This window comes from Lissotriton helveticus, chromosome 11 (genome assembly GCF_964261635.1).
Source record: "Lissotriton helveticus chromosome 11, aLisHel1.1, whole genome shotgun sequence".
Lineage (NCBI taxonomy): Eukaryota > Metazoa > Chordata > Amphibia > Caudata > Salamandridae > Lissotriton > Lissotriton helveticus.
The window spans coordinates 997,457,746-997,471,675 of record NC_136072.1 but is presented as its reverse complement, the minus strand read 5'-3'; positions in this window follow the sequence as shown (position 1 = coordinate 997,471,675).

Here is a 13,930-nt window from a genome sequence, read left to right as displayed (position 1 = left end):
ACACATGGTTTCAACCATAACAATAACACTTACTGACTAACAGGAAGATTTACCCCTTCCTGCTAGAACACCAAGATCTGGTACAGTGTTGGTCCTCGGAGCCCCAAATGATGAAGGGCGGTTCCGAGTGGTGACTGATGGGAGCCAGAGACCAGATACTGATCTTGATCTGGCACATTTTATAATCTTTGCCCCTTAGGCATATAGCTAGTGGGAGCGCCACACCTGTTCTGTCTTTGACAATTTTGCCTGTCTCACTCGTGACCCTCTGATACTCTTTTGTGATCACTGTTAGTAAAGCCAATAGGTATGTTCATGTTAAGAAAGTATGCAAGAAAACGTGAAAAATATAGGGAGGCAAAACGAAATGTGGACGTCAATGGCTTGCATAACAGTCAACTCAGGATTGTATAGGCGAAGTAGGCAGCAATTGCTTCTAACAGGAAGTCACTGTTATGATCCGAAAACATGTCAGCCATCCAATTGAAAAGAGGAAAGCAGCATTCATGATCTGTTATTATCGGAACCTCTAGTACCATCAGAGGACAGCTCGGTGGGTTTTCAATGTAGCTGTCTGTCAGGAAATCTTGCGCCGCTGCGAATATATCCCAATGACCCAGAACTCCTTGTATCGCTGCAAAGGCCATAATCCCTCCGTTGCAACAAAGTTGTTCATGATCAATTAACGGATTCATGAGATGATTGTAATTCACTTCAGGAGGTACCAAGTTGCAGAGACATAAGTCCAGGGCCCACATGAAATCACAGCTCAGGCAATGAAATACAGGCTGCACACAGGTGAAATAGGAATATCGAAATGATAATCGATATGAAGTATTCAGAGTCGAGAGTGCTAAGATGCCGTAGTAGTCAAGCATCTTCTGGCGAAATAGTTCTAAGTGTTCCGGCTTGTTTGCGAAGACAGGAGGGACATCCATTTTGAAATAAACGAGATGGGAACACAAACGTCGCAGCACTGGCAGTTCAACAGGAAGTCCACAGAAATAGGTCCTAGAGCATGGAGTAAATAGTAGCAGAATTACTTGATATAATTTTTGGCAGTCCGGTCAATAAACCATTGGTTAGTAGTTATAAAAAAAATAGCGTGTCTTGAAGTGTAGGATGTGTTTAAAATTAAGGGAGTCACCTCAGTAAATTGTAAAGGAAGGCCACTCTTTTATAAGGAATGGTGTTGTCTGTGAATATTAGCTAAGTGAAAGATATGTTCGCGAACAGATGCTACGCTAACTTGTTTTTGTGACAATAAGGCTGTTGTTCATGTCTTGTTATTCAAGGCCGGAATTCGCTGCCAGATGAAAACATCAAGGTTCACATGCGTGGGGTAGATAAACTACATTCTTAAAGGGAAGCAAATGCAGAGTGATTTTTACCGCGTAACTTTGTCGTTTAAAAAGTCATAGTGATTTTCATTATATGTAAAAAATAATATCACTGATGAAGAATGAAAAAAAATCGTTATAATAATAGGCACTGGTGTATTTTTGGAAAGATATGCAACATTACAGGGATTTCACTTAAATAAGTCATGTAATTGAAAGTGCCTGCATGTGGACGACTAAATATATGTTTAGGCGTTTAATATGCAGCTTTGAAAAAAAACGTGCGTTTGTTTTGAAAATGAAATGTAAAGGTTTAGAGCAGGAGTTCCCAAAGCGGTCGTGGAGGGCTAGATGCATGGCAGATTAAAAAAATTACTACATGTTTTTCAATGGGGTTATCTTAAACATATGGGGGCATATTATGAAGCAATAGCGATAATTATCGCTATTGCTTGGTTGGAGACAAAAATGTACCGCTGCGCTGCGGTAATTTTTATCGCAGATAAACCTTGGTATTACCAAGGTTTATCGCAAATGCGATAAAAAACTGCCGCAATGCATGAATATCGCTGAAAAGTCAGCGATATTTATGCATTACCAAGCTAATGCTCTTAGCCATGTTATCCACCTCCCATTGGATAACATGGCTAAGAACTGCTCAGGGCAGGTGTTAGCTTTTGGAGATATTCGCGCCTAGCACGAATATCTTCAAAAGTTGGTAATAGGAGATAGCGATGTTAGCGACTGTTTCCAGTCGCTAACATCTTGGCACGCCCACTTTGCATGTCATTAGTGATAAATATCACTGACATGCAAAGTGGGGCCTAAGATGGACGCTATCTCCTACTAGCTGTCGCTAACTGGTGTTAGTGACAGCTAGGCAATAGGGAGATAATTTTATCTCCGCTTTCTTGGCTTTTAAAGCCAAACAAGCGGAGATAAACCCCCTTGATAATATGCCCCTCGTTTCTTTATCTACTGTGTAGTTTTTCTGCATGTTGCCTATTCTTTGATTTTTACTGTTGCTGTGTCTTACACATTTTCCAGGGGCGGGTATAGGGTCATGGCAGCCCTGGGCAGGGAGCGTAGGTAGGGGGCTCTGTAACAGGGGGTTTGGGCGGGGCGGAGCGTGCAGCCCACTGAAGAGGGGGGGGTGGATCAAGGTGTTTGGAAGTGGAACAGAGGCAGAGCACGCCAAATTCCTGCCATTATCCGCTACGCAAATATGTATGCATCCTTAGAGGATTATTATATTAAGAATATATATTAATATGGTGGCTCCTGGGGTTTGGTGATTCTGTGCAGGTGTACTGCTTGCATATGCCCATGGTTGGCCCTGTATTTTCTGTCTATGCACTTGTCTCCGTCACATGGGCTTTTAGTTATGAAGGCCTTGTGTCGCTGGTGCATGAGTTTTAACATGGGAAAAAGTGATATATCTGTGGCGCAATGGTTTCATAAATGAGACATTTTGTATCTTATTGTAATGATAGAGAATCTTGGGGAATTTATCTGTTATGCTTGTTCTTTGTTATAATGGCTCTATGTTGTGTAAGAAATAAGTCTGTAATAAGTTAATTAAATTTTATTATTTTCTTTTTTACAGTGTTTGGTGCTGAAAAGCAACAACGTGCCTTCTGAATTACAGAATTTGAGTAATTATATTCTTTTTTTCAGGTGAGTTGGTATTTTTGCATAGGCAATTTTTTTGGGTGCACATGAAAATAATGGAGAAGATTTTTTTAAATGTTTGTAAAATTTCATTTTGGAATATGATTTTATCTTGAATTATTCACATGGGTTGTATCTGCTTATACTAGATATGTATTTTGAGATATTCTCCACTGACAGTTGAAATTATCTTTTAATGGGCTTGGTGCATGTGTTCTTTTTGATGGAGTTCAGATTTACGGATCATTGGAGTATAATTCTTTCATGTTTCCATTACTTAAATCTTGTGAAGTGCTCATGATTTTTGAAATCTTGTTGCATTATGTTTGGCAGTTTTTCTGTTTTTTTACAAAGAGGTATTATGATATGGTTCTAGGTGTGATGGGTATCTTTCCTGCATATCTGTGATTATAATATGTATAGGCATTGTTTTACATATTCATGCAGAGGTTTATTATGAGGTTGTTCTTCATGCTTAGTATGACATTTTGTATATGCTATGACTTTTACATGGTGAGTATGCTGTTGAAACATAAAAGGAACTGTCTCTGTGAGAAGTAGTAATTTGTTAAGTGAATGCTATGGTTTGTATAGTGTGAGCCTTCTCTTCAGAGTACATATAGTTTACATAGCTCTTTGTACTGGTGAACTGAAAAAATGGGTCTCTAAAAATTAATTTTACAGATTATCAATATTTGTGATATCTAGAAAATCTAAAAAGAAATTTTACAGTAAAATGTCTTTTAACAACAGTAATTATTTAATGAAAAAAAAGATCAGTGTTAATGTTTAGGGTTATATTGCCAATTTCTTTTCAAAAGAAGAGGAACGTGATATCTTAAAATATATAGAGTTAATAATTTAGAAATTATAGAAATATATGTAGTTTAAAAATTAGTAAAGGTATTTTTAAGTTATACATTTATGAAAAAAGATATAATTTAGTCTCTATATTTTTTTAAAAGGATACAGAAGAATAAACTGAGTCTAGTTATGGAGAATTCCTCAGAAGAGAAACAAATTCATTTTGAAATCATTAACGAAGTGATGGAGGAAATTTTAGACGCAGTCCTTGAAGAGGAAATAGATGAAAAAAATTATTTTATGGACATGTCTTTAGACTCCGCTTACTTAGAGATGGTTGAAGGAGATGAGGACTTTGGACTTGAAGAAGTCCCTGATGATATAATGGTGGAAGTTCTACAAAATTATGAAGATTTGAATAAATAAAAAATTTTGGGATAGTAAAGCATTCTTGAAGACAGTTTTCTTGTCCTATTCGTCATTGATGTGCTTTAGGAGAGTGATAAGACATGTTCTCATGAAGTGTAAAAGAGATTGTAGTAAAAAAGATTAAAACATCTACGATGACCCATAGTTCTTGAAAAAAGTGTACTGTTTGTATGCTTTAAAAATTAGAATTAAAAACTGTCTATAATGTTAAAACAGATATGGAGTGTGATAAAATTAAGAACCAACATTCACTACAGGATTTCCTACTCTGTTCAGAGACTTTCTGTTATTTTCTTAATTCTAGTTAGAAAATGAATCTGTGGTTTAAATTTGTACGTTATATGCTAGTAGTCAACTATAATATTTGTTATGTTTGTGTTTTACAGATTGAGAATTTCATCAAAATCTTAAATTAAGATGCCGACCAGAACTGAAAAAAGAAAGCTCTATAAATGGACTTACAATTTGAAGAAGAAAGGAATTGAAGAAGTATCAAAAGAACATAGGACGGATAAAAAGAAGAGTGCTCCTGGTAAGCAAACCAAAAAGTTTTTGAGAGCAATATGTGGAAGGAAAAATGTTAGTATTGAAGTGGACAAGGAAAAAAGTATACCAGTATCGAGAAGGAGACATGGAACCAAAGATAAAAATGTTTCTGGAATCAGGAGACAGGAAAATCTGTACAGTATAACTCGGATGAATCAATTTAGCCAAATCAGGAAGCGTATGTTTTACAACAGAGTAGTTTCGAATTTATTACAAAAGGAGAAAGTTTCTAAAAGAAGATCTGCTTTTCTTAAGAAGAAACAATATATAGAGGGTATTGTTGAGCGCGCGTTTGAGACAAAAAGAAAATTATTTATTTTAGTACTTAATAGAATAAATACGCTAAATAAGGCAATACAAGTTTTAAAAGCTAAAAGTAAATGGAAGAGACACATAAATAGGAGTCATTTTTGTAAAGTGTTTTCTGGGAAGTGGATGCATACTTCAACGTCTGAACCATTTTTTAATGAAGAGAGTTACTTTCAAAGTAACGATTTGTTGCATGCAGTTGACACCAGTGGTCGAGGATACGAGGTGAAGGAGGGATGTGTAATTGAGAAAGAGAAAATTGTGGTTAGAAATGCAGAAGAATTGATGGCTGGAGAAGCTTCAGGGGGACGTGCTAATGTTCCTGTTTACAGTCGGAATTGTAGTAGCATTTGTAGTGTACGACAGGATTCAATTGATTTCTTTCGCAATTTCTTACGTAAGTACACTAAAGAAAGTCTTAGAAAAAAAATTGTTATGTTGCAAGAATTAGATCATTGCAGAGTGCGAGAAAAAATAGGTCTGCAAGGTCATTCTCTGGCTTGTCTTTCTAAAAAAAATGCCAGAGTGTGTTTCATCACTTCAGGATGTTAGCAGTGCATCATACTAAAATGAGAAAATTGGTGAGAAAGTTGTATTATGCAAAAAGTCCAGCACTTAAACTTAAACAGTTAAATACTGCTCTTTTGTATGGATGTGAATTAGATGTTAAGAAGATTTGTGCAGAAATTGAGGTAAGTTATTTTGGTCCAGAGGAAGGTAATGCAGAAACTGATATAATTATAGTAGGAAATGTGTTAGAAAATGTTGGACATGTTAATATTGAAAATTTTGAACAGGAAATAATAAAGTTTAAGGTAATTGCAGGTGAGAAACCAAATTTTTCTTGTGTCTGTTGTCGACGCATTCATTACAAAAGTCAAACTAGGTTAGTTGATTTATATTTAAAAAGTGAAGATGAAAGTAATGGTCAATGGAAAGATTTTGCAACTTATTTGTTGGTGGAAAACTATTTTGATTTGGGTTTTGAGCAACGTATTTGTAAATATTGTTATAATAAATTAAATGAAAATAAAATGCCTGCTAGAGCTGTTCATAATAATCTAGAGTTGATAAATATTCCATCAGAATTGATGGATTTAAATACTTATGAGACTATTCTGATCCAATGTGTACATCCTTTTCAGGCTATTGTTCGTATGGAGCCTAAGACTGGTAAATTAAATCCTTCAGATTTACAAAGAGGATTAAAGGGTAGAGTTGTATATTTGCCACTTGATTTAAAAAAAATATGGAAACAATTGGTGTTGAAAATGTAGAAGAGGAACCTCTAGTTATTCTAGTTAATGGTGTACCTACAAAGAGTAAGAAAATCTGGCAAGATTTAGTGGATGTTAGAAAAGTCAAAAAGGCAACGTTGTATTTAGTTCAAAACAATAAGTACTATAAAGATGTATATGTAGAAGAAGAAGATGTAAGTGAAGAAGAGGAGAATGATTTGTCTATTGGACAAATTGAAAAAGTTGATCTATCCAGAAGTGAAGAAATTTATGAACATTACAGTGTTCATCCACTGCATTCCAAAGAAGCAATAGGGAATGCTATTGAATTATTTCAGATGAAAAAGGCGAAAGGAAATCCTGTTAGTGTGTGGGAAGAAAGTTTGGAAGGTCGTTGTTTCCCACAGTTATTCCCTACAGGTGAAGGTACACGATATGATGATCGACCTATGCAGATTCCTGCATCTGAATACCGGACAACAAGATTATATGCAGAAGATCCGAGGTTTCGCCAATGCATTCCATATTTGTTTCATCTTCTGTTTGAGAGTGACTTATCTGGTCTCTCTTATGCAGTAAATCATATCTTAAAAAGTGGAGTTCATCTGCATAATATTTCAGCAAAGGAATTTATGGATAAAGTGCAACAGAAAGATAGTGTTTTGGATTCACACCTAATTAATTTAATGGCTTGTCAGCGTGGTACTAATGAGTATTGGTACCGTCGTCATGGAGATTTGAAGTGCATGCTTAGAAACTTAGGAGCACCAACATGGTTTTTAACTCTAAGCTGTGCAGAGTATGCTTGGGAAGATTTACTTGAATTTCTTCAGGAGGCGAATGCAAACATAGAAAATATAAACTACAAGACACCCGGAGAACTGTGTTCGTTAGATCCGGTTAATGTTTGCAGATATTTTAATCATAGATTTGAAGCTATGATGTCTTTTCTTACAAACAAGAAAAATCCGCCTCTTGGTGAAGTACTGGATTTCTTTTGGAGAAAAGAATACCAAGCAAGAGGTGCTCCTCATATTCATATGCTGTTATGGATCAAGGATGCTCCTAAATTTGGAAGAGACTCAGATGAGACTGTACTCTCTTTTATTGAACAGTATGCCACTTGTGACATACCTAATAGTACAACTGATAAGGACTTAAGAGGAAAAGTGTTACGCTTTCAAAGTCATCGTTGTGGAAAATATCGTCGGCGAAAATTCAAATCAAAGAGTAAATTCTACACCAAATGTCGTTTTGGATTTGCACGACCGGTACTTTCAAAAGGAAGAGTCAACAATTTGATGTCATCTTTGTGACATAACATCAGAAGAAGGTCACCTAAAAATACGTACAATTTAAGAAGAGGTGAAGAATCCAAATATATAAATGACTATAACCCAGTCATTTTGTCCATGTGGAATGCTAACATGGACATACAATATGTTGCAGACAACTCTATTGCTGTGGCTCGATATGTAACGTCTTACATCACAAAATCTGAAAAGACGGAACTGAAGGAGATGTGGGAAGACATTTCTCATGAAAAGAGCCTAAGCAAAAAATTGTATACGTACAGTTTGAAGATGTTGTCTCATCGAGAAATTGGAGCATATGAATGTTGTGACCGATTATCATCAGCAAGTCTTTATGCTAAATCAAGGACTATTCTCTGGGTGAGTTTGGGTCTTGCAGAAACACGAAACTGTGTTCTAAAACTTGTGCAAGAAATTGAATATTTAGCCCAGAAAGAACCAAACAGTACAGACATTCTGAAAACAAATATGTTGGATACATACTATCCAAATTGAAGTACTTTTCTAGAAAACATTTGTCTGTATGAAATATTTCAAAACTACACTTTTAAAAGGAATGTTACAGAGAACATTGATAAAGGTGTATATGCTGTAATTGGACAAGAAGGATGTCTGGTGAAGCAAAGAAAAGAACACTTGATTAATCATCGGAAACTGAGTTGCGAAACACCTGACAAAAGAGAATTTTACTATTTTGCTCTTTTGCAACTCTTTAAACCATGGCGTAGAGAAGAGGAACTACTTGGGAACTTTGATAGTTATGAAGATTCATTCAACGCATCTAAAAGTAGTATTGAATGTACTGTTTTTAGTAATTATCTGCAAATGTTGAATGATGAAATAGAGCAAGAAGTGAGAATTGCAGCGGAGATTGGTAGAGATAGTTCACAAGATAGTCAAAGTTCGGCTTCATTAAGTCAAGATCCACTGGGACAACCAATTATCCAAAATGAAGCAGCCACTGCCATGGATGAGGTGGAAAGAGCAATGCAGCAAGGTGAAGAGGAAGCAATCAACTTAGAAGAATTAAAGAAGCAATTTAATGTTGAGCAAAGACAGATATATGATGAAGTGACAGAGCTCATTGAGCATGGCTTTCGTCATGAGAGAAAAGATTGCTCATGTATGTCATTTCAACCTATTCGATTATATGTAAGTGGAGAAGCTGGAACTGGTAAACGTTTCCTAATTAAAGGAATTACTACATATTTACAGCAAAGAACTCAGTCAACACTGTCGTGTGTTGTTACTGCTCCAACTGGATTGGCAGCACATAATATTAAAGGTATTACTTTACATCGTTTACTGATGCTGCCAGTTGAACATGAAAATAAATTACAATATCACAAGCTATCTGGAGAAGCTTGTTTTGAAGTTTCTAGAGTGCTTAAAAAAATGAAACTTCTTATTATTGATGAAGTAAGCATGGTATCTAATTTAATGCTTGCTTTTGTGCATTTAAGAATGCAACAGATACTTAAGACAGAGTATGATGTGTTATTTGGAGGTAAACATGTCATAGTTTTTGGAGATCTACTCCAACTAACTCCAGTGAAAGGACAACCTGTATTTGAAACTGTTTCGCATGAGGAGACTAGAAAGTGCCTGGGCAGTATTGGAAATGTTAATATATGGTCACATTTCAAATATACTGAACTGATTCAAAATATGCGACAGGCAAAGGATACTAAATATGGAAATATTCTTCAAGATATCAGGATTGGAAAACTAACTGAAGATGCGAAACACACTCTACAAACACGATTACTTTCCAAGCTGTTTCCTAATGAAGATAATGTACCTGAGAAAATATATAGTAAAGAGGTAGCAGATAAATCAGTGATATGCTTGATGCCAACTGTGAAAGAATGTTCAGTTTTTAATGAGAAAATGTTGAATTTAGAAAATCAACAAATTAGGAAACTGGAAGCTAAAGATAGAATAGAGCATGAAGGTAGTACTATTGTTTTGTCTGAAAAGTTGAAGTTAAAATTGGATTCTCTTCAAAAAAGTATATCTAAAACTGCTGGTTTAGAGAAAAATCTGTATGTATGTTTAAATTGTCGGATAATTTTAAGGAGAAATTTACATGTAGAAAGAGGATTGGTAAATGGAGCAATGGGTAATGTTTTTGGTTTTGTTAATTATACAAATAGAGATGAGATTGAATTTTTAAGAATAATATTTGATGGAATTGAGGAAGTTCAGCAAATTAGTCGCTGTTCAAATCGTTTTTTGCTTGTGAAAGACTTATATGTCCGTCGGAAGCAATTTCCAATGTGTTTGGCATATGCAGTGACTATTCACAAATCTCAAGGTTTAAGTGTAGATTGTGCTTTGGTAAATATTGGAAGCACTGTATTTAAAGAGGGTATGGCATATGTTGCTTTATCGCGAGGTAGAACTTTATGTGGACTTTATTTAATTGATTATGATGAGACAAAGATTAGTGCAGATTTAAATTGTGTGAAGGAGTATAATAGGTTAAGAAGAGAATATGCTCCAAGTTTACCTCAATATCCTTTAATTGAAAGGCGTATGGTTGGTCAGAAAAGGAAAAATGAGGAGAAATGTGCTGAAGTAGTTGAGAAACGACGAAAAAAAGATGTAGCTGTTGTTGGTAGGCATAAGAAAACGGTTAGTATTGAAGAGATTGTTGGATTTAAGTTTGAAAACAGGTCTGGTGTCAACTGTTATGCAAATGTAGTAGTTAATGTTGTTTTTTTTCTAAAAAATGTTAGGGAACAGATTGTAGAAAATCAGGAGCAAACATTTTGCGATTCCTTAAATTCTATATTTGAAAAATGTAGTAGTGGTGAAAGTGAAGTAGGAAGTGTTTCAGAACTAAGGAATGTTTTAGACATATGTGCAGGAGTAAATCAATTTTCACAGAATATTCAGCAAGATTGTCAGGAATTTATTATGTATATGTTTACAGTTTTGGAAGATGAAGGTGTAGATATTGATAATCTTTTTGGCCTTTCTTATAAATGGGAACATAACTGTGATAATTACTCATTTTCAAGTAGTAGTGATATACACAGTGAAAGATTTATATATTTAACATTACCAGACTGTAAAGAAGTGTCTTTTAATAAACTAGTTAAAGATGCGCATTAGAACACGGTCTGTTCTCAATGTAAGTCTGAAATGTTATCAACTTTATTTATCCATAGATATGGACAATATGTAATATTAATGTTTCAACGATGCAGAGCTGATGGGAGTAAATTGTCAACTTTAATTAAAAATTTTGTGGCTACTCAAGTATCTATTTCTAGAAGAACATTTGTAGCTGTAGCCATTATTTTTCATGAAGGGCCTTCCACATCATCAGGACATTATACAGCTTATTTGAAGTGTGGAAGTGGCTGGACGCTTTGCAATGATACCCAATTGACTTTTAAGAAAGGTTTGCCTTTTGCCTTAACTAACTCCTATCTGCTATTTTTGGAACCCAAATTTCAGTAGAATCACTTGCTGTAGGAAGATTAATACTGAAAAGATATGAAACTTTCTTGTTTACAAATATCATGTGACTGAGGATCTACAAATCTATAAATGAAATTTGTGTTTGGTATAGTGATAACATCAGCTAGAAATTTAGTTAATGTTTGGTGGTATAAAGCATGTTACACATTTTTACTGTAAAGGTTCACAAAATAATAGATAAGATTAAGATTAAGAAATTTCAGAAAAAAACTACTTAACTCATAGTATTTGGCCATGTGGAAAAATATGAGAGAAGAAAATGAGTACCTTAGATGATTATTTTAGAACATATATGGACGCAAGTTTTTGGGAGAGGTATTTAAAAGGTAATGAGTTAACTTATACAATTTGGCCATGCGGAAAGGTATGAGAAAAGAAATTGTATACTTAAGATAGATTTTTATAGGAGATACTTGCACGGTGTTTTTTTGAGATATATTTAAAAATAGGTCGTATAGTTTAATTAGTTTGTAACTGTGGAAGATGTAGTGTGCTTACTCAAGAAATTGCGAATTTGAGAAAAACATTTAAGATATGTTTTTTTCAGGTATTTATAATATGTATGGAGATTTTGGATGGGTTTTTTAAACACAATCATTTTGATTGTGTTTTTTTTTCCCCGCTGTTATATGATGATTAATATTGAAATCACTGTTTATAGTGAAAATCAATGTATTCTGAGGACAGCAAAAATAAACCATTTAATATGTTGTTTGAGTTATTTTGTTACATTGAATTTAGAAATATGTATTAAAACATATTTTTTTACTGTCTTCCACAGATATTATATTTATAAGGTAAGTACAACTAATAACATCCGAGAGTTTTCTCTGCCTCTCTCTTATTTTCTCTTATTTTTTTTATTTTATGAAATGTACATTATAATCTTATTTTTACTTTTCTTCCACAGGTACTACGTTTTTAAAAGAAATTTACTTTACTTTTTTACTATTTTTTAGGTAAGTATAAAAAATAAAGAAAGTTTTACATCACTGTGTCATTTCTTTGTCTATCCTGCTTAAAGCAATGTCATGTTTAATATAAGCACTTCCACATAGGATTGGGTGCATTGTTATAAGGCATGCTTTAAAAGTGATTTAATGAAATGAGCGACATTTTACTGAGTGAGTTCAGCAACACTGATATATGAAAACATTGGTGGGAAATGATATTAAATGTTACATGTTGTTCTTTCCAGGAGTTTAAGTCCTTTGCTGCAGTGGCAATTCTGCCTCAGCATTAGGGGGCCGGGGGGCTGAGTGGTACTTCTATGTTCATGATAGAGGTACTCCTTCATGAGCCACGGTTGAGATCTGTTCATGATACAGTGGTTCTCTCATGGCTCTGCTTAGTCAATAGAACGTGTCATGGAGGTACAATATTAGTGCTGTGCAAGCACAGGGGCAAGGCCATGACAAAACTGGTCTATTCTGGGGACAGCTGAGGCAATGCTCGTGATGGAGCGGCTCTGTCATGAGCATGGAAGGACTTAACAGGTGTTAAAAAAACATGAGGGGTCTCTTCAAAGAGAGTGTTGGTTGTAATTTAAAGGGCACTTTAAAACACATTGTAGCAGCTTTATGTTGACGTTGCGTCTCTTTGCGCCACAATTTCGTCAGTTTATTTAATACAATGACAGTGGAAATAATGTACCATATTTACAACGTTATGGATTTAGGAGATATGTCACATTCTAAAGCCCTGCACCATAAGGAAGTGTTCCTCTGAAGGAATGCGTCTTGAAAGTGGCTGACTGTAATGCATGATATTTCACTCTGTGACTTTCAGACCTATGCTGTTTCAAAACTGTGCATGTGCTTGAAGCAGGCGTAGGTATTGACGCAGTATTGTGAATATAGTGCATTGGTGAGCCTTGCTGGAGCTGCATCACACTTGCGATGCAACTCTAGCAATGTATTACTTTTTGAGCACAGATGTGTTACGCATGTATGGTGTTTTTGTACCATGGTGCGCCACATTTCAAATGTGGCACACCATGGGTAACGGAGCACTAGCATACTGTGGTGCACATTAACTGGTGCATATCTGGGTATGAAGTAGTTAACATAAATCTGCCTCATAGGTTACAAATCCGCGTTTAGTAGAGTGTTCGGCCTTTGTAGTGTTATGTTTTTTCTGTTATTCTATGTAGGTATGTAATATTGCAAGATTTTTGTCACGAAAAAGAAGCCATGAGTATTGGGTTTGTGAAAGATTGCAAGATTTTTAAAATTAAAAAGCAAGAACCATGGCATTGTTTAATATAGCATTGTAAATACTTATCTTTAATAATGATGAGAGAGTAAAAAAAGGTTAACCTGATGTTTTAAAGTTATTCACAGGCTTCTTTAGAGGAAGTGTTCTATATGATTGTAGCGTGGGTGTTTGACTTTTTTATAGGTAATAGAATGCATTTTGTATGCTGTAGCAGGAGGAGTACTACATGCTTGAATATTCTTCAGTGCCTATTTTCATTTCGTAAGTGGTATTGAGACCGACACAGAACTTCAATGGATCGGAGGGGCTGTTCCTGTGCATCTGGAGGACTGCCAAGCCGTTGCAGCAGTGGGAGTGAGGCCTCTCATGACAGAGAACTTCAATGGATCGGAGGGGCTGTTCCTGTGCATCTGGAGGACTGCCAAGCCGTTGCAGCAGTGGGAGTGAGGCCTCTCACAGGGGCGTAGCGCAGCTCCTTTTGATGCTCACAATTGCAGATAACAGGGTAGAGATGTCTGTGGAATTTATAGATGGTTAGTCACACTAGAGTGTGGGCGGCGCCCCTAGCACT